The sequence below is a fragment of the Lutra lutra genome, chromosome 18 (genome assembly GCF_902655055.1).
Source record: "Lutra lutra chromosome 18, mLutLut1.2, whole genome shotgun sequence".
NCBI lineage: Eukaryota > Metazoa > Chordata > Mammalia > Carnivora > Mustelidae > Lutra > Lutra lutra.
Window position 1 is genome coordinate 5,921,618 of NC_062295.1, and position 24,266 is coordinate 5,945,883.

General features: G+C 45.6%; 1 protein-coding gene across 6 annotated transcripts in view; it reads left to right on the forward strand.

Annotated features, from left to right (window-relative positions):
• The window catches only part of RBFOX1 (RNA binding fox-1 homolog 1), a 2,072,285-nt gene that overhangs the window by 1,709,848 nt on the left and 338,171 nt on the right, over window positions 1-24,266 (forward strand). The gene's annotated exons all lie outside the window — the stretch shown is intronic.

Sequence of the window (24,266 nt, forward strand, 5' to 3'; positions counted from 1 at the left end):
CTAGGAGGGCTGCTGCCTAAGTTGGTCACTGGTCTTGAGAAGCAGCTGCACTGTCACCTGGTGGGGGGTGGGGGACAAGCTTAGTTCTGGGTCTCTGGGCAGAGGCTGTCCATGTGAATTGGCAGGGTTGGAAAGATTTTGTCACGCAGGTAGAATCCTGTTCCCTGCCCAGTATCACGGTCCTGCTCTGTGAAGAGTTAACAGCGGTTGTAGTCATTTTATGTTTTTCGATGGACTCCCTTCAAGAGAACCGTTTGTTAAGTGTGTGGGGTATTGTAGCTGACAAAACTTCCTTCACAAGTGTTCGGAGGGGCCTCCTTCCCCAAAGACCCTCAATTTCAATCTGCGTTGTAGGAATATATGTATTCATAAAATGTCAAAATTCTGTTTTGAACATTTGGGTAATTTGTTATGGAGTTGGTTGCCTCCAGAAAATGTTTCTATGGCATATTTTCTGTTGGAAGACCTTTGGAGAACAGCCTTTTCTTTTTGTTGTTTTAATAGCTCAGGAACAAATTGGTTTATCCTTTTAAATATTGTTCTATTCCATTTCTCATTAAGCAAATTGTGCCAGAAAACATCTCCCAAGAGCCTATTGGTAACATATTATATGATTCATCTGCTTCTACCATCTCTGTACCTTTGCTGTGAATGCCTCTGTGCATGTGTGTGTGTGTGTGTGTGTGTGTGTGTTGTGTGTTTTATACCAGCTACCCACCGGAAGACTATCCTAATGAGCATTTCTACAGATGCTCAGCCTCAGTTGAATTTAATCAAATTATTAATATGAGTTGATCTTTTCCTTCCTCTATTCACTTCTTTCATGTTATTTATTAATTAATTTGAACAACATTACTTAACAAGTGCGATGCTATAGGTATTCCATGTTCTCACTGTTTCTTTGTGCATTATTCTTTCTAATAAATTGGTGTTTCCTCCTTCTAGATTGTTAAATGGGCTTGCTCATTTAGGCACAACTTAGGAGAGAAGGCAGTGAGTTTGAGTGAGAGGTTCTTCTTGCCATGAAAAGGACAAGTCTGTGGGATAAATGCAGGCATTCTCAGCACCCACCAGGCAGTCTCTCCTAGGAGGGAGAACGCTCCTGCCCTGACAAGGGGAGACTCAAAGGGAATGTCGGCAGCCATAACATATTTAGAAGTGACTAAAGCAGCATCGTGGCTCCATATGAAGATAGATGGAGGTGGGTTTTGAAATGTGCTTTGGGATGCAGCCCCCTCCAGAAAGGAAGGGCTTGCAAGGCTTTCAGTGAAAGTGTTGATAAGAGGATGCTGGTACACGGCGTCAGAATGCGGTGTGCGTGTGCGTGTGCGTGTGTGTGTGTGTGTGTGCACATATGTATTTTTTTCTGAGTTTCACTAAATGCCTAAAGTATAGTGCAGGCAGACAATTATTTTTGCATGTCTGTTTGAGAATTGGTTTTCCAGCCACACCTCCCACCCTGCCTAAGGCTCGTGGTCAGGGCGGGAGAGCTATACCTTCAGGTCATCTCTACTACCCGGTGCTGCCATGTTTGTGTAGAAGTCCCCTGTCACTGCTTTGATGTAGCTGTCCGGACCATTGGCTGATGAAGGGTGTGAGATAGTTCACTTCAGTCTCCACAGACCACTTCCTGATAACCATCCGTACGTCTTCTATCCATATATCGCCACTCTGTTTCCTATCTGCTGTTAACCTATAGCTATCTCTGTGGCCAGAGATTGTATCTCTATTTAATTTTGATGATCAGAGGGCTAATGTGGACTCTCGGAGTATGCTGATCAAATGCCTGAATCAGGCAACATCTCTATAAAGAACACCTGCATTAGAAACATTTTATTTTACTATTATTTCGAAGTGAGCCTCTTTTAGGAATCTTCGTCATTTCAGATCACCAATTACATAAGAAAATGGTAATTAAAACACAATGATCTTATTTTGGAGGCTTTCTCATTCTGTTTTATAAACGCACACGCTCTGATCAGGGGCTTCTTCACTGAAATGTATTCTCCCGGAATGAAGTTCATACAGCGCGTATTTCTCACCCAGTGTCTAAGGAAAACCCCTTCATCATTTGCTTTCTTTGACTCGGCCATGACATCCAGCCTTTCCTCCTACACTCTCCCAGATCTGTGCTGGAGACAATTCATAAAAACAAAAATCAGTTGGGATACCCCAACACCTGAGTCTACTACGAATGACCCAGTGAAAATGACATAACCCTTTTGCCATGAAGAACTTATTTATTCAGGCCAAGGGAGAGACAACTGCAATGTTTAAATTCTTGGACCGATTCTGTTTCATTTACGTATATTCCCCGGTACCTCTGCTTTAGGTGGCTATGTCCCAATAGTTACGATTTCTTCCTTTGTTTTTTTAATCTTCCTCCTCTCTCTTAACATCGGAGATAGTGCCACAGTTTGGAATTGCAAGATGGGATAGATATCAAATCCAACAGTGCCGTCATGTGCATATGTACAGTGCGTACACATGTGCGTCTACACACCCGGCTACCTCTAGTACGTAGCATCTGTCTTGTGCTTGTAGACCATTCTCAGGCGGGAGAAGCTCTGGAGCCTCTGACTTCAATCTTGCCGTCCAGGGGAAGTCCCTGCTTCGGTCTCCGTTCTTGACACACTGCAGTGGCTTTATTGGATGTCTCCTCTGATGGCAGACCTTCTGCCATGTGAGAAGAACGGCAAGCCCACATCTCCCCACTTTGGAATCTTCCCAGAATCCCAAAGGGGCTACTCACTTAAACACCCTTGCTTCGAAGGGAAATCCTGAATACAGATTCCAAATGTAGGGAGTTTCTACAAGCTAGGTCGAAAAGGAATGTGTTTTATTTTTCACGGAGAAACAGAAAACAACCACACACACACACACACACACATACACACACCCACAGAACTCTGGAGATGCTTTCCCATCCTAAGGCACAGGGAACCAGACCAAACAGCATCCATCACATGGTGGGGTACGGCAAGGCTATGGACAGAGCGGACGAGGTTTGTTTTCTGATGCACAGTACGTGTCAGATCTCCTTCAGAGTCGTGATTCACACTGAGTTCTAACTCCCTGAAAGAGGATAAGTAATATATTAACTTAGTTTTCCCTATTTCTACACCACCGTCAGTGTCTCCCAGTCCTGTTCAAAGAAAGCTTCTCATCTGTTAAATCTTATTCACTCAGAACCTTTTTATCAGCCTAAATTTAAAAACAAGTCAAAATGCTTAAAATCCACATTCAAAGATGGGGGAAGGGCCTTTAAAGTGGGCCATGCCACTGTCAATATCCGAAGATTGGTAATTTTTCCCACTTAATGATGATCCATGTGGTTTGTTTTAAATAGTGAAGTGGTTTGTACAAAGGGTAATTCCTGGTAAATGAAGCCATTGCTCACCGTGGACATCTTCAGATCGAAAGCAATTGAACTGAAACCTGCATATCAACCCTTTCTGTCTTTAATTAGAAAGTGGTTCTCACAGTGGAGTCACAGGAAAGGTGGGTTCCTGGAGTAAGGCTGGAGGAGGGGAGACGGCCCCCTTGCACCAGCCACGGTTATAAATTTGGGAAACGTTAGGTGGGCCATAACAATTATGGCTGCGTGGAAAAGTTCAATTCTCATTCCAGTTACTTACCTCGTGCTGCTCTGTCTGATGATTTATAGGGGGGCCAAATGGCATTTTATCACCTTCTTTCTTCTTGGCTTAATCCCTTGTTGATTTATTAGATTGTGCTGTGGATTGGGGGTAGTCAATAGTGTCAATAACGCAGAAAAGAATTAGGATAGATTATCTTCATGTCTGAATTGTTTAAGGAATTTAAGTGGCCAGAATGAGCACACTTTTAGGCCTGGGTGACTGTCTAATAGAACACAGGTCCCTGTGTCTCTTTCCAGAAAGATTCTATGTCATAATTTGGCAAGTTAACCCAATTCCCTCTGATTTCCCTGAATTTTCCCACAAAGGGGAGGAGGCCTGAACTGTGGGGGCTCTCCTTAGCCTGGAGAGGCCCGCATCTCAGGTGGGCTGGCTGGTGTTCCTCCTGGGTTTCTCCCACTTGGGGACCATGGGGGCCGGGGGTGGGGAGCAGTGTCGGCTGCAAGGTTACTTGGGCCGCCTCTGCCTTAAGATTATTTCGTCTGACATTCGCTAGTGGAAATGGTAAGCATCTGCTAGCCCGCAGACCCGAGTCCTGCGCCATTCCGCAGCTCTGCCTGCCATTTCGTGGCGCTTTTTCCGTGCGAGAACGTACAAGCGGCTGCTTTTCTGCCTTTGCCCGAGTGGAGGAAGCCCGTGTTATTAGCGCTCACATGCCATCTGTTTTCCTTACAGCTGGCCCTTGAGTAATTGTCCGGTAGCTGATGGACTGAGGGTAGACAATCTTTTTTAGGGTTTTCTGATTCATTTAACCAGGCTCTCTGCCCCAAGAGGAAACATAATGCTTGTTTATTCATATTGGCCGGGTAAAAACAGTGTAGTTTGTCAGGCAAATAATAGTCTACGGGAAGAGAAAGAAATTGCAGCATTGTAAACAAAATCAGGTTGGTGCGTCGCGGTGCCTACGGGGGCTGGGTGATGCGCGGGAGATGTCATCCCGTGAAGGAGGCAGAGCTGACAAAGCGTGGGCGTAATTGCCCCATCTGCAGAGACCTTTTTAATGGACGAGGAGAGGTGTCCCAGTGTGCTGTTTAATTCAATTAAGAAAAGCAAAGAAAGTTCCATTCATCAATAAAGTTCCCTATTTCCGAGAGCTCCCCGGGAGAACTTTGCCTGGCCGAGCGCTGGCCTGTGGCTGGCTCCATGGTGCGCGGGCCCCATTGAGAGAGGCTGTGTCAGACAGGGTCAGCTCGCAGGCACAATAGCTCAGGAGGGTCCCCGCCCTGGCCCTTCAACCAGGCTGAGTGTGAGCGAGCTAGAGAAATGAGCAGCGAACCTATAGGCTGCCCTGGCAGGGAGAAACTCAGAGAAGGGACTTCCCCCAAGGATCCCCAGACCTGATCCCTGGGCCTGGTCCAGGGGTAGGAAAGAATTTCTGTGGGTGGAACTTTCTGGCTCCTGGCAGGGTTTGGGGAAAGGGGTTTCACTGCCGTTTCTGGTCCTCCTGGCGTACTGAGGCCCTGATTCATTGGTCCCGGCTGAGGAAAAGCAGATGCCTACTTTCTCTTGCTTGGGATCCCACTTCTAATGCCAGTCTTCTTAATTGACATGTCTTCTATTTGTTCGGCACCGAACACTTAACAAAGCACGCTTGCTAGGCTCCCTCTGACCTGTTAGACTGGAGGCAGCATGACGGTAGAGACTTCTCTGTTCTGTCACTCTACCCACAAGGCCTAGAGTAAGCCTGAGACATAGAAGTCGTTCAATGCAAAGATAAAGGGAAGAATGAATGAGTGCATGTGTACATTTGGACTTGCTGGCAATCACCACTGCTTTCCACAGATCTATAGGATGACATATTCTCTCCTTTTATCCATCCTTTCATTTGGCCACACAAGACATTTTTGGCAGGCATTGAGAATATCACAGCAAATCAGTTAGGAAAGGTCCTCGCCACCACGGAGCAGGCATTCCACTGGAAGGAGGACAGGCAATGTGAAAGTTAAGTGAATCAAGGGGGCGTTTTCAAGTTGTGGAGTGCTTGTCGGGAAACAGGGTGATGGGTACAACGTAAGTGGGGGGTGTTGGCTCTTGGCTTCTGCAGTGGGTGGGCCAGTAAGGGTCTTCGGAAGAAGGTGATGGTTCTCCTGAGGGTAAGAGAGCATTCGGCGGGTGAGGAGGGATGGGGGAGGGCAGGTACAGAAGAGGGTGGATGAGCCAAGAGGCCCAGGGAGGCCGTTTGTGGAGCAGGTGGGTCGTGTGCCGGTGTGTCAGCCTCTGTGAATGGAGCAGAGGCTTTCTGTTTGCCGCTGGGGCCGTACCGAAATGAGGGGAGTGGGAAGGAGAAAGGACAGAAATGAATGCCTTCTGCCTAGATAAGAGGAAACCGCTCCTGGGTTGTGGAGAAACCCATGGAACATGTGGAAACACCTTTGTGGGTCAGGGGTAGAGAGAGGGTTTTGAGGGAGGTCACGAGAAGACCTCCCTTGTGGCACACTGAGAGGACTGTTGGTAGAATCTCATCCAAGTGCTCCCAACAGTGGGCTTCTTACACTGCAAATAATAAACCCGGTTCAGGGTTCCTCAGATTTCCAGCATTTAAGCATTTCCTTCCAAATGTTTACCAATCCACTCATCCACAGAGCAACAGAGCAATATCACCCACTGAATAGTTTTAAAATTAACTTATATTTTGAACCTAAAAGTAGATTTGGCCAAACTGAAAAATGAAAAATAAATAAATAAATAAATGGCATAGAATCATAGCTGAGATATTCTTTTTTTTCTGATGTTCTTTGAGATATTTACTCATTCACACATTCATTCACTCATTCATTCATTCCATGTTCACCGAGCTCTAGGTGCCAGCTCTCTTTGAGGTTTTCTTGTTTAGCAAAGGCTTCTGTCCTCACGGAGAGGCCATGAAGGTGCTTATGCACGTGCCATCTTGTGAACCATCGACGTAGGACCACACTTTGGGCAACATTGGCTTGGTCCACTGGATTTCCTAGGAATCCTCTTTAACGTCAGACCTGGATTTGCTCATTCCTCCCCTGACCCATTCGCAAAGGTCAAGACTCTAGGTACCCGCTTTGCATCGCCTGCTCCCCTTCCCGCAGGACAGCGGTCAGGGTAGGAGGTAAAGGGGAGTGACCGCATATTTAACATTGACCTCATGCATGGGCCTTTGAGATGATGGTGTTGAGGAGTGGGTGTAGAGGTCTCTAACCCTTGACCAGGCTCTAGGGGAGAGCCACCTCAGCCTGTTTCTGATCCTGCTCTTTATGTCGTGTCTGAACACACACAGATTCAAAATGAGGAATTGGACCCGGAGTGAAAAGCGTTCAACTTAGTGTGTGTTCCCAGGGACGTAATGACTCTCTCCCCCGCCCAACTTTGCAGCTCTGGAACAAAGTACAGATAGCTGTAGGATTTAACTGCCTCAGATTTCCCAGTCCTGATGAGTAAATGCACAAAAGGTTTAGTCTTAATGAGCCTTTTCTTTTTTGGCATTTGATGTTTGCCCAGGAATCACCTCGAGGACTAGATTCCCCTTATCAGAAACAACAGCAGAGATCCCTGCTCTTCCCTTCGGTAACTGGGCACTCTGTTGCTCTGCCTGAATCCAGGTACGGGGCGAGCTCTGCATCATGCAAGGGTAAGGGCCGAGAGCCGAAGGATCTCTCCCCCGAAAGATGAGTCTTTCATTAACAGCAAACGGGATCAGCAGCTATAAACAGAATGAACGGCCAAGTCCACCTTTACTGTTTTTGGATATTTCCAACTGTCCCTCTCATGAGTCTTGCAAAATTCAGAGGAGAAACCTACATCCCTTTTCCAACCGAGTGGTGTCGACTGCCCCCAAAGCATAGTTTAAATATTGGCATCTCTAGAGTGTATACAGGATAGAAGTCATGAGCTGAGGGCTTAATCCCAACCGTGTTATTCAACTAGCTGATCCACATGGATTGAGCAAAGGGCACATTGCTCAACTTCATGTGGGTCTTTACTTGCTTCTCCAGAAATCAAGGCTAGGAATAACCATTTCCTACTGTGCTTTGTAAGATGAAGGATGGTACAGATTCTGAAATTTAGCACAGTGGCTGGATACACAGAGAAGCCACCAGATGTTTGTTAACGAAACAAATGAGTGAATGAATGACTGTGTAGAGGAAAGTAGCATCTGTTTATCAAGGCCGAGTATACATTTTTCTTTTCTATTTCTCCCCAGGCCACATGCTTGGTACACCCATGGCCTCCCGAGGGCACAGACACCCAGAGTCTGGGCATCTCCCTTGGGTTCTGTAGTCCCTCCTGCCTGTTCTGGGTGACTTCTCCCTCCTCCTCCTGTCAACTGTCAGTCCTGCTGGTGGTGTCGGATGTGATGTGGCTGCACAGCTCAATTAATGCTCTGTGACAGGAGGAGGGAAAATAAAAATTGTCTTGCTCTTGTCACCAGCAAAGTTATTTACTTTCAAAAGCTGACAGAATCACAGTGCAGGGGCTTCATTTATTTCCATTCAGAATGTCATTATTCTGTGACGCAGGGGACTTGGGCACATGCTGAAGTTTATTCCCATACGCTTGACGATGGCAGTGGCCTGCTGCAGTCCTTCTGGGTTCCCAGAAGGGTGCTGGGCTCTGGCACCCGGACGAATGCCCCGGGCTTGGGATGTCCTGTCCCGGTGGCGCGTGCGTTTTCAGACCCTGGACCTTTCCAGTGAGAAGGAGCGTGTGTCCCACTGCCGTGTGATCACTCGTCCTGTTTATGCTGAAGCAAAAGAGCCAGGTGTGGGACTCCTAGTTTTAAAGCTGTCTTCCTCTGGGCCAGTCCTAGAATTTCTAGAAATGAAAAGCCTCTTGCAAGTAAGTGAATTTGTTTTAGATCTGTTGTCTCTATTTAAGCCCTCTAAAAGGCTCTTTTATCCCAGTAATCTGTATAAAACTACACTTTTTTTCTTTCTCTCTCTCTTTCTTTCTTTTTTCCTTCTTCCCCCACGCCTCCTGTTCCCCTTACTCATTTGCAATGAGAAAGAAGTTAAACTAGGAAGGGTGGAGCAGAGAAATTCTTTCCTCCATGGTGCAATGGCAGAACCTTCCACTGGGGGTCTCCGCTCAGGACATGTGACTCAGGATTCCTGAGAACAGTCTTTTTCTTTTCTTTCTTCAAGTCTCCTCTCGGTTCCATTCAAAAAGTGAGGCTCCTCTGTGAGCAAAAGAAGACACCATGTGGAAGTCCACGTTAGGTAGCCAGGGAGAACCCAGCCACCCCTCTGATGATGATGATGATGATGATAATAAAATAGTTAAAATAATGAAATAATCAATAACTTTTATGGAGTGCTATGTGACAAGCGCACTACTAAGCACTTTTACATGGATTACTTTATTTAATCCCCCACAAAAGGCCTCTAGGGAGTCGCTGCGAGTCATCTGGTATTTTAGTTGCAGGTCTGAAGGGGGAAGAGCTGGTCTGAAACAAAAGCCAGGTGCAGGGGCCCCTGAAAGGACACCTATGCCTGGGATTCTGTGCTGGCCCCACAGGCTTCCTGGGGCCCTGCAGGCCTCCGCCTCCCCTCCATCTACCCCGGCCTCTGCGGGGCAGAGTCCTCGTGGCTCATTCCTTTTTTTTTTTTTTTTTTTTAAGATTTTATTTATTTATTTGACAGAGAGATTACAAGCCGGCAGAGAGGCAGGCAGAGAGAGGAGGAAGCAGGCTCCCTGCTGAGCAGAGAGCCCGATGCAGGGCTCGATGCAGGGCTCGATCCCAGGACTCTGAGATCATGACCTGAGCCAAAGGCAGCGGCTTAACCCACTGAGCCACCCAGGCGCCCCATCCTTTTAAAGGCAAAACTTATCCAAAGGGGAAAGAGTCATGCAATCCTTCAACTTTGAAGCTTTGCGTGATTTTAGTTTGAAGTCCTTAGGAATATGGTTGAACAAATGGCCACACACACGGAGGCTTTCAGACTTGGGGAAGGTGAGAGGAGAGAGCGCAGGGCTGATGATGGGAGCCTTCCGCTCCCAGAGAATGATGGAGTGCATTTCTCCGCAGCCAATTCCAATTCCCAAATCCCCCTTGTGCCGAGGAGCTCTCCAACTAACACAGGAAATGCAGTCACCGCCCGGCACCGTATTAATGATTTATACACCCCGCACCACTGCTTTTGTTCACTTGAGGGGCCTGGTCGTGTTAATAAAGGAATTTCTGGGAGCGGGGTCCCGGCTTGCCATGCTGTTTGGCTCAATGCAGCGCAAGCTGCTCCACAAATCACAAGAATTTAGTGCTTTACAACCTTGCTGAGCTTAGATCATGTGTGCGTGGACGCGCATGTGTGTGTGCGCACGCGCTCACGTGTGTGTGTGTGTGTGTGTGTGTGTGTGTGTGTGTGTGTAATCAGATTCACCTAGGGACGTTTCCATTGCCTTTCTATACAGAATGAATGAAGGAAGTGTGCAATCTATCTTAGATGCTTCAGGGTTGATCGGTCCGTTTCACAGTGTTATCAGGGCCCTATTTGTATCCCGTTTGGTGTTTATGCTTTATGGTGTTGTCAGTGAAAATGGGCTGACACCATTTTATTAGCATAAGGAGACAAGATCACATTAGAATCCCCCTTCCTTCTGTATCATCAAAAACAACAGACAGGGGAGCCAGGAGGTACCAGAGGCAGTGTCACTATTCGCTACAGATCAGTAGGAAATTCAGGTGTTCTTTAAACAATGGGATTTTTGAGGCTTAAAAAACAGAACAGAACAAAACAAAAAACAAAACCTCAGTTATTCACAGGAAAAGAATTCTGCTTTGTTTTTGAAAATGAGTGAGGAGATTCGTTTTCAGAATTGAGGCTTCTGGCTCAAGGGAAGTTTCTTCCTGTCTAGTAAGCCACGGAAAACTGATTTAACCTCAGCTTTTTTCCTCCCTAATTAGAAGTGAAAAAATGATATAATCAAATGGTATATTGAATGTTCAATGCCTCTTTAAAGATATCTGCAGAGAAAAGCCCTGTGTTAGTTGGTTTTTTTTTTTTTCTTTTGATTATGGTTGTGTTCCCTTAATTATATCATGCTTTACATTTTGTGTGTGGTTATATTTTTTTCCTCCTGTAGAGCTAAGAACTGAAACCTAGCAGAAATCTTGAGTAGGAGTTTGAGGGAAAAAGAGAATATTTAGAAAATTGGAATGGTACTTGAAGTATTCTACCCAATAGGATTTTTTTTTATAAGGTAAAATCATGATTTTAGGAAATGTGCCTGACTTTAAAATAAAGATATATGAGGCTTTGAGGAAATAAACATGTCAATTTGTTTGAATTCCTAAAAAATCTCTGAAAGAGTGAGTGCTGTGACTACTGAACAGAGCCCCAGCTGACCTACACCCAAACCAGGGCTTGGGTTTTCTTTTTTAAATGTGAAAGTTTTGGCTAACTGGTTCTTACTCACATTTATGCTTATGAGAAAATTAAAAGCATTTCTGGATGCTGTCTAGGGTCACAGCAGCAACAAAACAGAGGTGAGTACTCAGTTGAAAAGACTAGCTTTGATCTGCCTGCCTTCCTGAAAAGTAGAAGGCAGGAGGGACATATTTACATAAGTAAATAAAGAACGTTACAAAATTTTTCATCACAGGAAATATGAGACAGCATTTTGGACTAAGAAAGCAGGTGTCCAGCAAATGCAGTTTACATTTATATTGTACTGATTTCTGTGTTTGCTTTTGTCCTCTCTTAAAGGACTCTGTGAGTGTTTCATTGTCTTTAATTATGTCTACGAGGCACAAGACAGCAGTCAACATCTGCTCTATTGTTTACTTGGTTTACATATAGCTTTGATGGGTTATTAAACCATCTATTTTCAAACCGAAAACAGAGAAACCAGCCGAACCCATATTATGGCATTTTGTAAAGACCCATTATGCAATTAGCACTTGGGATTTGTGCAAAGCTGGTGATTCACCCAAATAAACAGCCCTTTATTCTGATAGCTCTTCTTGGCTTTGCGAAAAATATCAATTTCTCAAAAAATAAAATCACATTTCCTCCTTAATCATGGAGCATGCCAAGGAGATGATGTGTGAATACAAGGGATGGATCCTTCACGTTCTATATCCAAAAAAGAGCATAATGATGTCTTTAATTCAAGCCAGCAATTACTATATTACATAAGACAACTAGAGGCTTACACAGAAGACAGACTTCTGAGAGTTTATTTGATTTTATGGGTGGAGAAAATGCTCTGTTTTTAACCATTTCTGGAAACTTCCTGGTCTATTTATGCAAGCCATATCGAGTCGTCTATAGCAAAACGTGTGACATCCCTAATGATTCAATCAGACTTCATCCCCTCACTTAAGTAATTGGTTAATAATTAATTCACTTGCTCATTCATTCAACAAATATTATTTAGCCTCTGCTCTGCCTCAGAAATTGGGTTAGTCACTGAGGGTACAGAGACAAGGGAACCAACTTCATCTTCCTTCATGGAGCTTACAAGTTCCTGGGGAAGGCAGATAATAAGCAAGGGATCCCCATACACATTTGTATCGCAAGTTGTGGCAAGTGTGCTTAAAAACAAACAAAAAAAAATTTGAGTCCATGGAAAACAGTGGGGGTTGCATTCAAGGATGAAGAGGGCCGTCTGTGAGGAAGGGATGTTCAAGCTGAGATAAGGAAGGAGGGCAGAGGCAGGGGTTGGGTGGCAGAGAGCAGGCATGCTGAGGTTGAAGGCGTGTGGCTGGGTGTTCCCAGGAACCGGGCAGAGGCCAGAGAGCCCGGAGCACCATGGGAGAAGGGAAAGAGGCACAGGGGCCAGAAAGGCACCGCAGACACTTAGAAGCACTGATGGGGGGGAGGGGGTTGGACTTACTCCAAAAAAAAAAAAAATTAAAATGGAGGAGAAGAGTGTTAAGAGCTCTAAGCAGAGGAGAAATATGATTGAACTTGGCCTTTAAGAACACCAGTTTGCTGTTCTGTGGAGAATAGACCAGAGGGGGGGACAAGATTGAAAGCGGGGCTTCAGGTAGGCGGCCACAGCAATAATTGAGGTGCGCGATGATCGTCGCCTGGTCCTGGGAGTTGGCAGAAGAGATGGACAGGAGTGAAAGTTTTAAAAAAACAAGCCTGATATTCTTGTGACTCCCCTTCATCCAAAGCTGGGTGTTCAGTCAAAGGAGAACAAATGGAACGCCCCAGAGGGGACATCTGAGGCTTTGGTGGGGATGGTTGATGTCCCAGGAGGGACTGACCCAGGGGGCATGGGGCTTCACCAACGAGAATTACAGGCCAGCTTGAGCAGATGTCAGGCCACAGCTCCCGGATGCTCCTTGGCCAGAGCTCAGAGTCTCAGCAGTTGGTCTTGCACTTGTTCAGTGGCACAGTTACCGCCTGCAAAGCCATAGCCCAGCTCCGCGGGGTGGTCTCCCACATCGGAGCTACTAACTTCCAAGGGGGTGGGTGAGGAGTGGGGAGTCAGTTTGACGGAACACCCAGTGGGCAGCGCCTCCCCCGGCCCCCTCCCGAGAAGGGAGCACAGGAGTTAAATGCATTGTCATAGGAGTCAAGCAAAACTGGCTTTGGATCTTAAAAATGCCATGAATCTTGTGGACCTCCGACCAGCTGCAGGGATGGATTTCTTCACTTGTCCGAGGCTTAGTTTCCACACTGATGAAGTAGGGGTGATAACAGGATCGGGAACATGGGGCTGTTCTAAGTACTGTGGGAGATAGTCCGTGGGGCCCTCAGCAAAGCACCCAGCAAATAGAAAGCTCAAGAAATACTCTCCTACTGGTAGCGGCGGTGAAGGTGCTGGTGGAGGTGGTGGAGGTGGCCATGACCGTGGTGTTAGCGATGACGGTGGACGTGACGAAGGAGGCCTGCTGGTGGTGGGGAGGATGACGTCTGCGCGTGGCAGGAATGTTGATTAGAATGCTAGAATGCGGCTCGGTGGGTTAAGCCTCTGCCTTCAGCTCAGGTCTTAATCTCAGGGTCCTGGGATGGAGCCCCATATCAGCAGGGAGCCAGCTTCCCCCTCTCTCTCTGCCTGCCTCTCTGCCTGCTTGTGATCTCTCTCTCTGTCAAATAAACAAATAAAATCTTTAAAAGAAAAAAAAAGTGCAAGAGGTTATAGTTACTCATTAAAAAAAAAAATAGAATGCAGCATGGTTTAGAATTTAGAAGTGGTTCAAATCTGCTGCTTGCCATCTGCGAGCACAGTGGCAAGGTCCTTAACTTGTCTTTGTTTCAGTGTCCTCATCTGTAAAATGGGGACGATGATACTCAGTGTTGGTCATTATGAGGACTAAATAAGCTGAACATTTGATTAAAAAAAAAAGAAGAAGAAAGAAAGAAAGAGAAGGAAAATGGTATAGCATTTGTTCTAATAAACAAACTCTCCCAGGAGCAGAGAATGTTTATTAAATAGTACATTGGCACAGAGTATAGCCTTGGGAAAAAAAAGAGAGAGAGAGAGAGAGAGAGAGAAAGGTACTAGTGGCTTCTGGTCTGTTTTCTTTATTCTTGATTTTGCTTTTCATAGTGAGCAGGAAGGCCGTCTTCCCCTTTCCTCCACTGCCAGACCCACCCCCTCTCTCCATGTGTTCCGAGTATAACAGGTGTGTGGTAAGCCAGCACTCTGGCAGAGTGCGCCATGAAAAAGACTCCCAGTAATTATAAAAATAACAACAAGGGCTGCTTAGTGAGTGTGGCAGATGAGCACACCACTAGCCAGAATGATAAACAGCGCCTGCAAATGTTAGGTCCCAGTGGGAGTGTGGGAACATATGGGGACAAACCGCACTAAAAGTTGGGCATCATTGGTAAGTTTAAGTGGGTAAGGAGGGCCAGTCCAGCGCCAAGTTTTTTTTTTTTTTTCTTTTTTTATCCTAATTTTAAATCCTACAGTTCCCTTTTGTCCCTTTGTTCTATTTTGGTCCTCAAAAGAGCATTCCTCTTTGAGGCCATCCTGGGAGTCTCCGAGGAAGGGCGGCAATCCTAAAACAAACAGCCACCCTGGAGTCTGTGAATTTCCACACTGAGCTGTATTCAGTATTCTTGGGGGCGATGCAAACCAGCACAGTCGATACTTTATGGAATGCTGACTTGTTGAGTTCGGAGCTGTCATAGGTGGGGGTGCAGAAGATGAGTACCTTAAAAAACCAGCCAGTTCGACAAGTTATAAGCATTTGTAGAAAGGGGATACAGATTTCTCCACCAGATACTATTTGAAAAGAAGAGATGTGGACTATGGTCGGTTGATTTCAGGTTGACGTTTCTTATTTCTGGGTCTGAATATAGTTTGGAGATTATGCAGTGTGTGTTGGCATGGCTTCGCAGCAGTGGGATTTCTCTGGGAAGATATTTTGGAATTCTTGTTAACGGCCCATGCAGTTTTTCCTAGGATTCAGTTAGTGGAGGTTTGAGCCTGGATGCAATGTTTATAATGCAAGCCCCTGAGTGCAGGTGCCTGCTCCTCTGCGATCTCCAGGATCCCTTAGTTAGCAAGCACATCAGCCTCCTTGGTCATGCAAAGTATGCAGAGGAAAGAAAATAGGATTTGGAAGCAGGCAGGCATGTTTTTGGCTATGGCCCTCCCACCCAACTAGCCAGGAATGATGTAAATTCCGTGTTTACGCTTCCTCATTTCTAGGACAGGGCAGTTACGAGTACGAGTATCAGAGAATTGTTAAAAGATTAAAAGAGTTGGTCTTTGAAGTGCTTATAAGAACATTTGGCCCTTAGAAAGGTCCATAAAAGTGTTTAAAAAAATAAGCCAAAGGTATCTTCTCCGACTTCCTTTTATGAATGCGTGTGTCTACCATTCCCGTTCCTACCGTCACTACTGAATTGGTCCAGAATCTATTAGTTAGTTGCAAGGGCCAGAAACCCAGCTCAACTAGCTTAAGCAAATATGGGGATTTACTGACCAATGAAACTGGAATGTTGGGGGTCAACCAGGAGCAAGAAGTGAGCAGGCACTTAAATACCTGGCATTCACGTAAGGAGAGATGATGGTGCTAAAATACAGCCCCCGTGAGTGAAGCTCATAGAAGTGGACCCAAGCCCAGGGAATCTTTTTAGCACATGGCTGCATGATTTAGAGTACTCTGCACAACAACCTCGTAAGGAAAATATTATTACCTCTAAATCTGTCAATGACTTGAGATTCTGAGAGGCTAACTAATTTGCCTAGGGCAGCAGAGCCAGGAATTTTCAGATCCAGAATTTGAACCTAAGCTTGGTATGGCCCCAGTATCTGAGTTCTTAGCCAATAGGCTATGTTGCTATTATAATAAAAATACGCTTATTTTTTATTAGCGAGTTTGAGAGATCAGCCACTTCGAGATTCGTCAGTTTGAGATACATAAACCTGAAACAAAGACAAGTTAAGTACCTTGCCATTGGGGTCACCGATGGCAATATATGTTTTATATGATTTGATTTATTTAAATATTTATATATTTAAAATACTCTACATATATATCTTTCTCTGGAGCCAGATTCACCATTCACAAGCTATGGGATCTTGAGCAAGTGACTTAACCTCTCTGTGCCTCAGTTTCCCTATCAGTAACACGGGGATGATAACAGGAATTTCCTTGTAAGATTGCTATGACGATTAAGTGAATTAATGCATAAAATGCTGAGAAAGTATCTAGCAAGTAGTAAATGGGATATCTAGTTTGTTGAACAATATCTAAAGATAGATTGTAATATCTATCGGAAAGGAAATGAGGTCACTAGGGTAGTTCCTCTTCTGATGTCCCAGAGTGTCCAGAAGGGCACTGCTAATCCAGGAAGTTGAGAAACCCACCTGTCAGAGGCTCTCTGTTGCCACCAGCTGCCTGGCCATGACGTCGTGAAGAAACCATGTGCAGTGGTCAGCCCCTTGGCTCATCCTCACAGACGCTCATCGGCACAGCTTGGCACGACTTGGCTTTGGGTCCCTCCCGTCTCTGTCATGTCTGTGAGAGCGGACTGCAGAGTCTCAGAAAATGCAAGCACGTATTTCCTACCTCCTTTCTCCCCCCACGCTCGTTTGGTGGGAGCCCTGCTGGGTCTCCCACCTGCTCATCGGGTTGTTTAGCATCTGTTTCCTAGCCTGGAGCTAGAGATGAAACCTTCCGCAGAGAGTAGCCGGACCCCAGCTTGGGGGTACTGCTCACTCCTGGATGGGAGAGCTCTGGTGTGTGTGTGGATTCCATACTGTCTGGCTTGGATTTACATTTTGGAATGCCTTAGCATTTCCCCAGATTGTTTGACCTCCTTGCCTTTCTGAAAACCTCATCCCTGTGGCGTTGTGATGAGAGACCTCTGAGCGGCACGTAGACATGCTCAAAGTCACGGTGGCGGTAATAAGCACGTCAACATGATTCCACGTGAGGACGGGCATCTGAACCACCGCCGTGAGCCCAGCTTAAGCGATGCTGACTCCATCCATGCCTTTCCTTTAGCAAAAGCACAGCACATCTTGGCCACATATGTCAACATCTGATAGAGCCAGAGGCTCCTTGAGGGTCCCCAGAAGACTTTCAAAGGGGCCATCAATCCCCTGTAATGATATGGAGAATTTTGTGAGTTATGTGCAGTTTTCTGGAATGAAGGCAAGATTCTTATAGTGGTCCATGCATCAAAAATAGGAGTTAAGAACCACCACGTCTCCCCAGAAGAGGCATTAGTTTGGGAAGGAGCCAAGGATAAGACAGCCCTGGAGGTTGAAATGGTGCTTCAGTGTCGCAAAGGAAGGTGGCAGGATAATCTCTTGGGCACCCCTTCTCCTGGATCACCCTCTTCTCCCTCCCCGCCCATGCCTGCATTTTGCTGGTGTTCCCATGGGACCAGCCCACTTCCGTGGGCCTTGAACCTCCTCTGCTTGGGGAGGTTTCCCCATTCCCTGAAGTTTTGGGGAAGGGGGAGGCCAGACCTGCCCCAAGCCTGAAAGTGTCATCCAGCTGTCTGTACTGGCTTTTCTTGTGTCTTCCTTTGTCTCCAGTGGCTATTGGAGAGGTTGAGATCAAGTGAGGTCTTGAGGGCAAAGGAGATAAGGAGGCCACTCAGCTTGAGTTTCATCCTGGCCAGCGTTTCTCAGAATATTTACATGCGGTCTCAGAAAATTGACAAGAAAAGGGCTTCAGCAGGGAATTAGTGCCCAGGGCTCCGCAGCCCCTGTTCAAGGTACAGCTCCTAGTTCACCAGCTGTATTTCCTTTGTCATTCACGTCACCTCTCAGTGCCTCAGTTTTCTTGTCTCTAATGTAAGAAATCCAACAATCTATTCTATAGGGCTGTGGAGAGGATACACAGAGTGAGCACGTGTGATGAAATTGGTGCGAGCCTGGCACAAAGTAAGCATTGACTGTTTGTTCAAATGGTAGAACTGTGGTGATGATGATGAAGAAGAAGAAGAAGGAGGAGGAGATGATGAGGAAGTAGGAGGGGAAAGAGGAGAAGTGGTAAAGGACTTTGCACATGGCGGACATACTGTTAATTTTCAGTAGCCAGATATCACATAGCAAGGTGGATGGATGGACAGATGAACGGACGGATGGACAATGACTGGCTGGCTGGCTGGATGATGGATCGATGGACAGAAGGTCACTTGGTCATCAGATGAATGTGGGAATATGGATCAAACAAGGTCAAACAGGTTTCTGTTCTTTTCCCTTGTAGGACTTCCAAGGTGCTTTACTATGCTCATAGACATCACGAATTCCCAAGAGGGAGAGACAGCAAGCTGAATTTCTCCTGATTCTTTGGTCATGGGTTCTTTTTACAATGAAGGATGTCCTGAAGCTTCTGTCATGCAGAGCCCAGTGGGAGGTACCAGTCCAGGTGCTTAGTCACTAAGGAGAGAAGCATGCACATGGGACTCACGTGTTCAGCCAGTTCACATAGAGTAGAGTATGTGCATGGGGTTTGGGCAGAAAGGCCCAGTGACGAGTCCTGGAGATTGTGCTATTTGGAGTGTTTCTGTGCCCAGCTCCTGCAGGGACCTGCAGCACAGACGCAGAAGATCCAGGGAGGGGCACAAAACAAAATCCAGGGGAGCAGCTGATGATCATCCCCACTCTGAGAGTCCCCAGGGAGCATCTGTTTGCCTCAAGCAAGGTCAACAAATTCTCAAACCCAGTTGCCATTCATCCCAAGACAGGTCAGGGGTCGGTTCTTGAAGCATTGTTGATCTCAGCAGAGATGATGTGTGGGGTTGATATTCTTAGATTTGCTCTTCAGCCAGTCAGTCTGGCTTTCAGAGGAGAATCAGGTCAAGAAGCGCTTAATGAACTAAGAGGAGCCTGGTACTGCCTCTACCACTGGGGGTTCGCATTTCTAATGATAATCGGCAGCCTCCTCACTTACAAGACCTACTGGAATTTTCTTTGTGCATATGCATAACCATTTTTGGAGGTAATAGGGTGACCAGTGTCCCAGATTCAAAGGCACTATCTTCATCATCCCCAGAAACCCTCGCTTGAAATTGAAATTCTCATATTTTGGTTTCAACACTGTACCTTCTATGCACAGAAGCCACATGCACAGCCTTGTTAGCCCTTGTGTCTTAAATTTCTGGTTGAATCGTGGAAGAAGGAGGTAAGCTCTTACACAAGAAGGCACAATGCAGGTTACTTTTTTGAACACTATTTTACTTAACCTCTTAGAGGTTAAAGGGAGAAAAGATTTTGATAATCCTGCTTTGGGGGAGGTCTGCTTTGAGCGGATTGATCCTCCAGATCAGCTATGTCTAATGCTACTACCACTGCCACAGCTACCAACACCCATTAAACGAGTGTCTGCTGTGAGTCTGTCCCCAGCTAAACACGTCGGCATGTTAATGTTTTTCAAATCTTAGACCACCTATGAGTTATGGTTATTATTGTTGACAGAAATTAGGCTTTTCATATGGGCAGTAGTATGGCTCAGTGAGAGCTCTTAACTACTGTGATTTCGTGCTTTTGCAAGAGGGAGACACTGGTGGTGATGAGTGTCAGACAGTGAGGGAATAGTAGTGTCTTGGTGAGACATAATGCTTAGGAGACACTTGTCATTCTTATAAGAACTTTCCACGCATCAACTCGTTTACACATATGAACCCAAACTAATCCACAAGAGGGGTTGGGCATATAGCTTCTCTTCCAGGATGTCCCTTTCCCAGTTGAACTTGTCCTCCACTGAGGATACAAATGAAGGAGCATCAGATCAGTGGCTCAGTACATCCTCTGTGGAAGCTTTTCCTGTGGAAGATCTTGCCCTCCCTGACATTTCAGTGTCCCCTCTGGTGGGAACTCATCTGTCAGTCCCCAGCATCAGGACCATAAGCATTCTGTAGCATCTCAGGGAATTTACCTTTGAGGTCCATGCCAGGTAAAGCCCTTCCCTGCTCTTCTCACCTGCACTGGATGGGGTTTGAATATATGTCTGGTGGGGAGTGGAGTTGATCAATGTTGGTTCAAGCTGTTGCCCTAGAGTGGTCACTCTTGATGATCTGGCAGATATTAGGGGCATGTGGAAGGGAAATCTGGCTCTTGGTAACTGACAAAGCACACATTTTGTAGTATAAACTCGGACAAGGGACAAAACCTCTCTGAACCTCCATCTCAGGAAAACAAAATGATCGAGGTTGAGGTAGAAGAGCTAAAATGGGTCTCACCTGAATATGATCACCAGCCAGCTCTTTACTGTCCAGAGACAAATCACCACTGTCTTTGGGGCTTAGACGGGTAGGTCGTGAGTGCTGGAGAAGGTGGGGAGGCTGCCAGAGGAGCCCGCGTGTGCCTGCTTGATGAAGGAGGGCATGTCCCCTCATAGGAGGGGACAGAAAGAAGTGGCTCCTGTTAACAGAGTTGTCCAGTGTGGGTACTGATGGGGCACAGAGAAGGCAAACTTGACATGGCATAGAGATGATTAGAAAACAGTTTCACACAAGTACACTAAAGACCTACTGAGGGGGAAAAACAAAAATAAAAACGAAGCAAAACAAAACACACCAGACCTTTCTGAACACCTTCCAAGTGCTGGAACACATGTGCTGAGCCATCCATCCTATGGCAGCAGCCTGCCTGCCTGCAAGGAGTCATGGATGTTGGGTCACTTCACCCTCGAGGAGACTAGGGCTCAGGACTGAGGATCTTATCCTAGGTGAGATGTTTGGAAAGTGGGCAGAACCCAGTCTCTCCAAACTTTGAGACTCAGGCTTTTGCTACTTTGCCAGGATGTCCCCAGCGCCACTTGATGGCAAATGTAGAGAGATACAGGTAGCCCTCAGTTTTCAGGAGAGCCTGCAACTCCTCACCCTGCCTCACATTTTCCCAAAGCAGCCATTCAACCCGTCATTCTCCCAGGACGTATTTTGGGAAACTTCGTTTGTCTAGTCCACTGGTTGAGCAGAAGGAATGGCGGGGCTTCTTCATCTGAGCCAGTCTACCTCCAGAGGAGTAGTCACACTTCACAACATTCTTGTACCTTGCTATTGTGGTTCTAGAACATAGGTGATAGTGTAGCTCATTCTGCCTGCTGTCATGAGGAAGGCTTTGCAGAAGATGTAACATCTGATTAGGCCAGCAAGTTTGAATTGGAAGAAAAGAAGGGAGGAAGGGACAGAGGGAGGCAGGGAGGGAGGAAGGAAGGAAGAAGATGGAAGAATGAATAGCTCTGCGTAACAGACCAGATTGTACAGAGGCTTGGATTTATAAAAGTGTAGGGCAAAGGCAACTTGCTAGACTGATTTTTAGGGGAAAAAAAGTGATTTGTAGAAGTAAGGATGGTGTGTATTAGAGGATGGATCTGGAAAACTAAAGGTGAAGAATATCATGAGGGGCCTTGAATAGAGCAGGAGACTGTCTTTTCCCCCGACTTTGCCTGGAATGGCGAGATATGAGTGGTTCAATATTCTGCGTAGATCCATATGGTCAGATAAACACTGTCAATATCCAAAAGATAGGAGTGCAATTAATATTGTCAGAGGAACACTGCTTTATGCCTTCTGTTTTGTTCTGTTTTCAATGGTCAACAAGTAGCAACTGACATTTGGCCTCTTTTCAGGAAACAGATAAAGAATGGTGGAGACAGTCTGACAGAGTCTGAATTTCCTGAGCTATGGAGGAGGCAGGTCCTTCCCAGACTTCAGGGATGGTTGGTACAAGGAAACGTGGCCCAAAGTTTTAGCTCTTCCAGGCTTTCAGAGTTTCTACTATAGACCTAAATTTTACACGAGACACTTCCATTTAAAAATATCACCTCTGTTTTACACAATACAGACAAACCATCATCGTTGTCATCATCAATCTTCCTTCTCTCCTCCTGTCCTTCGTCCTCTCCTCAGACCGAATTGTGGTCCATGAAGCTGCATTGGGCTCTGTTAACCAACAGAATCCATATGGCAGCCACTGGTCTTCTCCAAGTGCTCTCCTCTCCCAACCTCCAGCAACACTCGCGTTACTTTTCTCTTTCCTTCTCCTATGTGAGCGTTTAAACTTTGGGTGGCTGCCACTCACAAAGGCTGGTGGTGAGCCACGTAATCCTCATGTTTGCTCTCAGATGTGGGAAGGAGATGTGGTGTCTGACCTCAGCAGAGGAACCATTTTAAGGAAGGGAAGGAGAAGGCAGTCTCTGAGAAGGGAGTGTCACGTGGAAGGGTGGGGAAAGAATATAGAAGGTGGGGTTTTTTGTTTGTTTTTTATTTGTTTTTATTTTTCAGAAAGGTGGGTAAGACTGAACTGTCAAAACCTGGCTAAGACAAAGCAAAACAAAACAAAGTCTCCTGATGGAAATCCCTGACACAGGGGACGATTGACAGAATGGACACCAAGGAAGTGACAGAAAAATCAAAAAACTGCGTGGGGAAGCAGAGGGCATCCAAAAAGGAGGATGTATTTGCTATCATATTAAAGTCTGACTTCCAGAGCTTTAATTAAAATACATGCTCTCAATTAGGGATTAGCAAACCATGGTTGGTGAGCCAAACCTAGCCCATTACCCCGTTTTTTACAACTCTCAAACTCAGAATGGTTTTTATATTTTTTCAAGAAGGGGGAAAAAAATGAAAGGAGGATCTCATGGCAGGTAAAAATCAGAGGAAATTCAAATTTCAGTGTTTTTTTTTTTTTTTTCTGTATTGTAACTGCTTTCATGGATCAGTAGCAGTTTTTGAGTGGTGACAGCAGAGAAGTAAGGTCCTACCACCTGAGCTATCTATGATTTGCCCCATTTATAGAAACAAGTGTCCATCCTGTCTGGGATGACCATCACCAATATTGACCTATGGCCCTTTGCTTGAATTCTGCTTTTTCTGAGGTCTGCCTGCGTCTCCTTACCACAGCTCCTCTATTCTCTACTTTATTCTTTTATGCTTACATATCAAAGTTCCTGCAAAAAAAAAATGCATGAGTTTAATAAGACACACTAGACGTTGGATAGCTGGCCATTTAGCATGCATCGTGCGTTCTAGCCCGTGGTAAGGAGGAACATGCAGAAGGTGGTTGTCTGACTTTTAACAGAGGAAGTGGATGAAAGAACAAAAGAATTGTTGTCTGGTAATACTAGGTGCTTCCTGTTTGGAAAAGCAGAAGCTGTGTTCGGAAAAAGAGGTTTTATTTAATGGCTGTCATTAAATTTTGTGTCTTATTATTTCATAATGTTTTTGAGATGGGCTTGGAAGAAGGATATATTCAATTCATATGGTTCCAAAAGTAGAACTACTACAGACGATACATGACAATAATATATGAATAGACAGACAGAGTCAAAGACAATGTGAATATCGATAGGGTGGGAGGTGGTGAGGACAAGAAGACAAGAACACAAATATGCAGGCAGTAAAGGCCAACACAATGGGCAGAGTTGAACTTCTTATTTGGTTTTGAGCTTCCTGGCAGTCAAAATGAAAAGGGTCACAAAACAGCCCTTATCTTAAGAGACAGGAGGAAATGGATACTCATTACTCACGATCAGCAAAAACTTCTGTATCATGGAGTTCTTTAAAGAAAACAGAGGGGTGCCTGGGTGGCTCAGTCTGTTAAGCCTCTGCCTTCAGTTCACATCATGATTTCAGGGTCCTGGGATTGAGCCCCACGTTGGGCTCTGTGCTCGGCAGTGAGACTGCATCCTCCATTGCCCTTTACCCCGCTTGTGCTTGCTCTCTCTCTCTCTTTCTCTCTCTTTCACTCTTGCTCTCTCTCAAATACATATATAAATCTTAAAGAAAGAAAGGAAGAAAGAAAGAAAGGAAAGAAAAGAAAATGCCTTCTGCAAAGGGTATAGCTATGTATCTATATGCCCATGTGCAATATATTTCTCATTTCTCTCCAAACTCCTCAGGTTCTTTAACCGAAACAATAGATACAGTAATAAATATGATGATCCTTTGTATTTATGTAACTGAAGTTTCCAAAACACTCCCAGAATTTTGCCCTTTGGAGCAGTCTTGGTGAAGAGTAAGTGGATATCGTTACCTCGGTTCTAGTTTAGGAAACCAAGGATCTAAATGTGTAAGTTTCTAGCCTGAGTGACCAGATTATTTCCTGCCTCTTCCTCCAACAGTCCTTCCATTTTATAACACTGAAGAGACATAAATCAATCTGACCCAGCCCTTACCAAAGTAATGAATAGCTCTCCCATCCCGGGAAGCTGTCTCATGGAGATGCCTCTGTCCTCCCTGGTAACTTCTCAGAAGCACGGTGTTG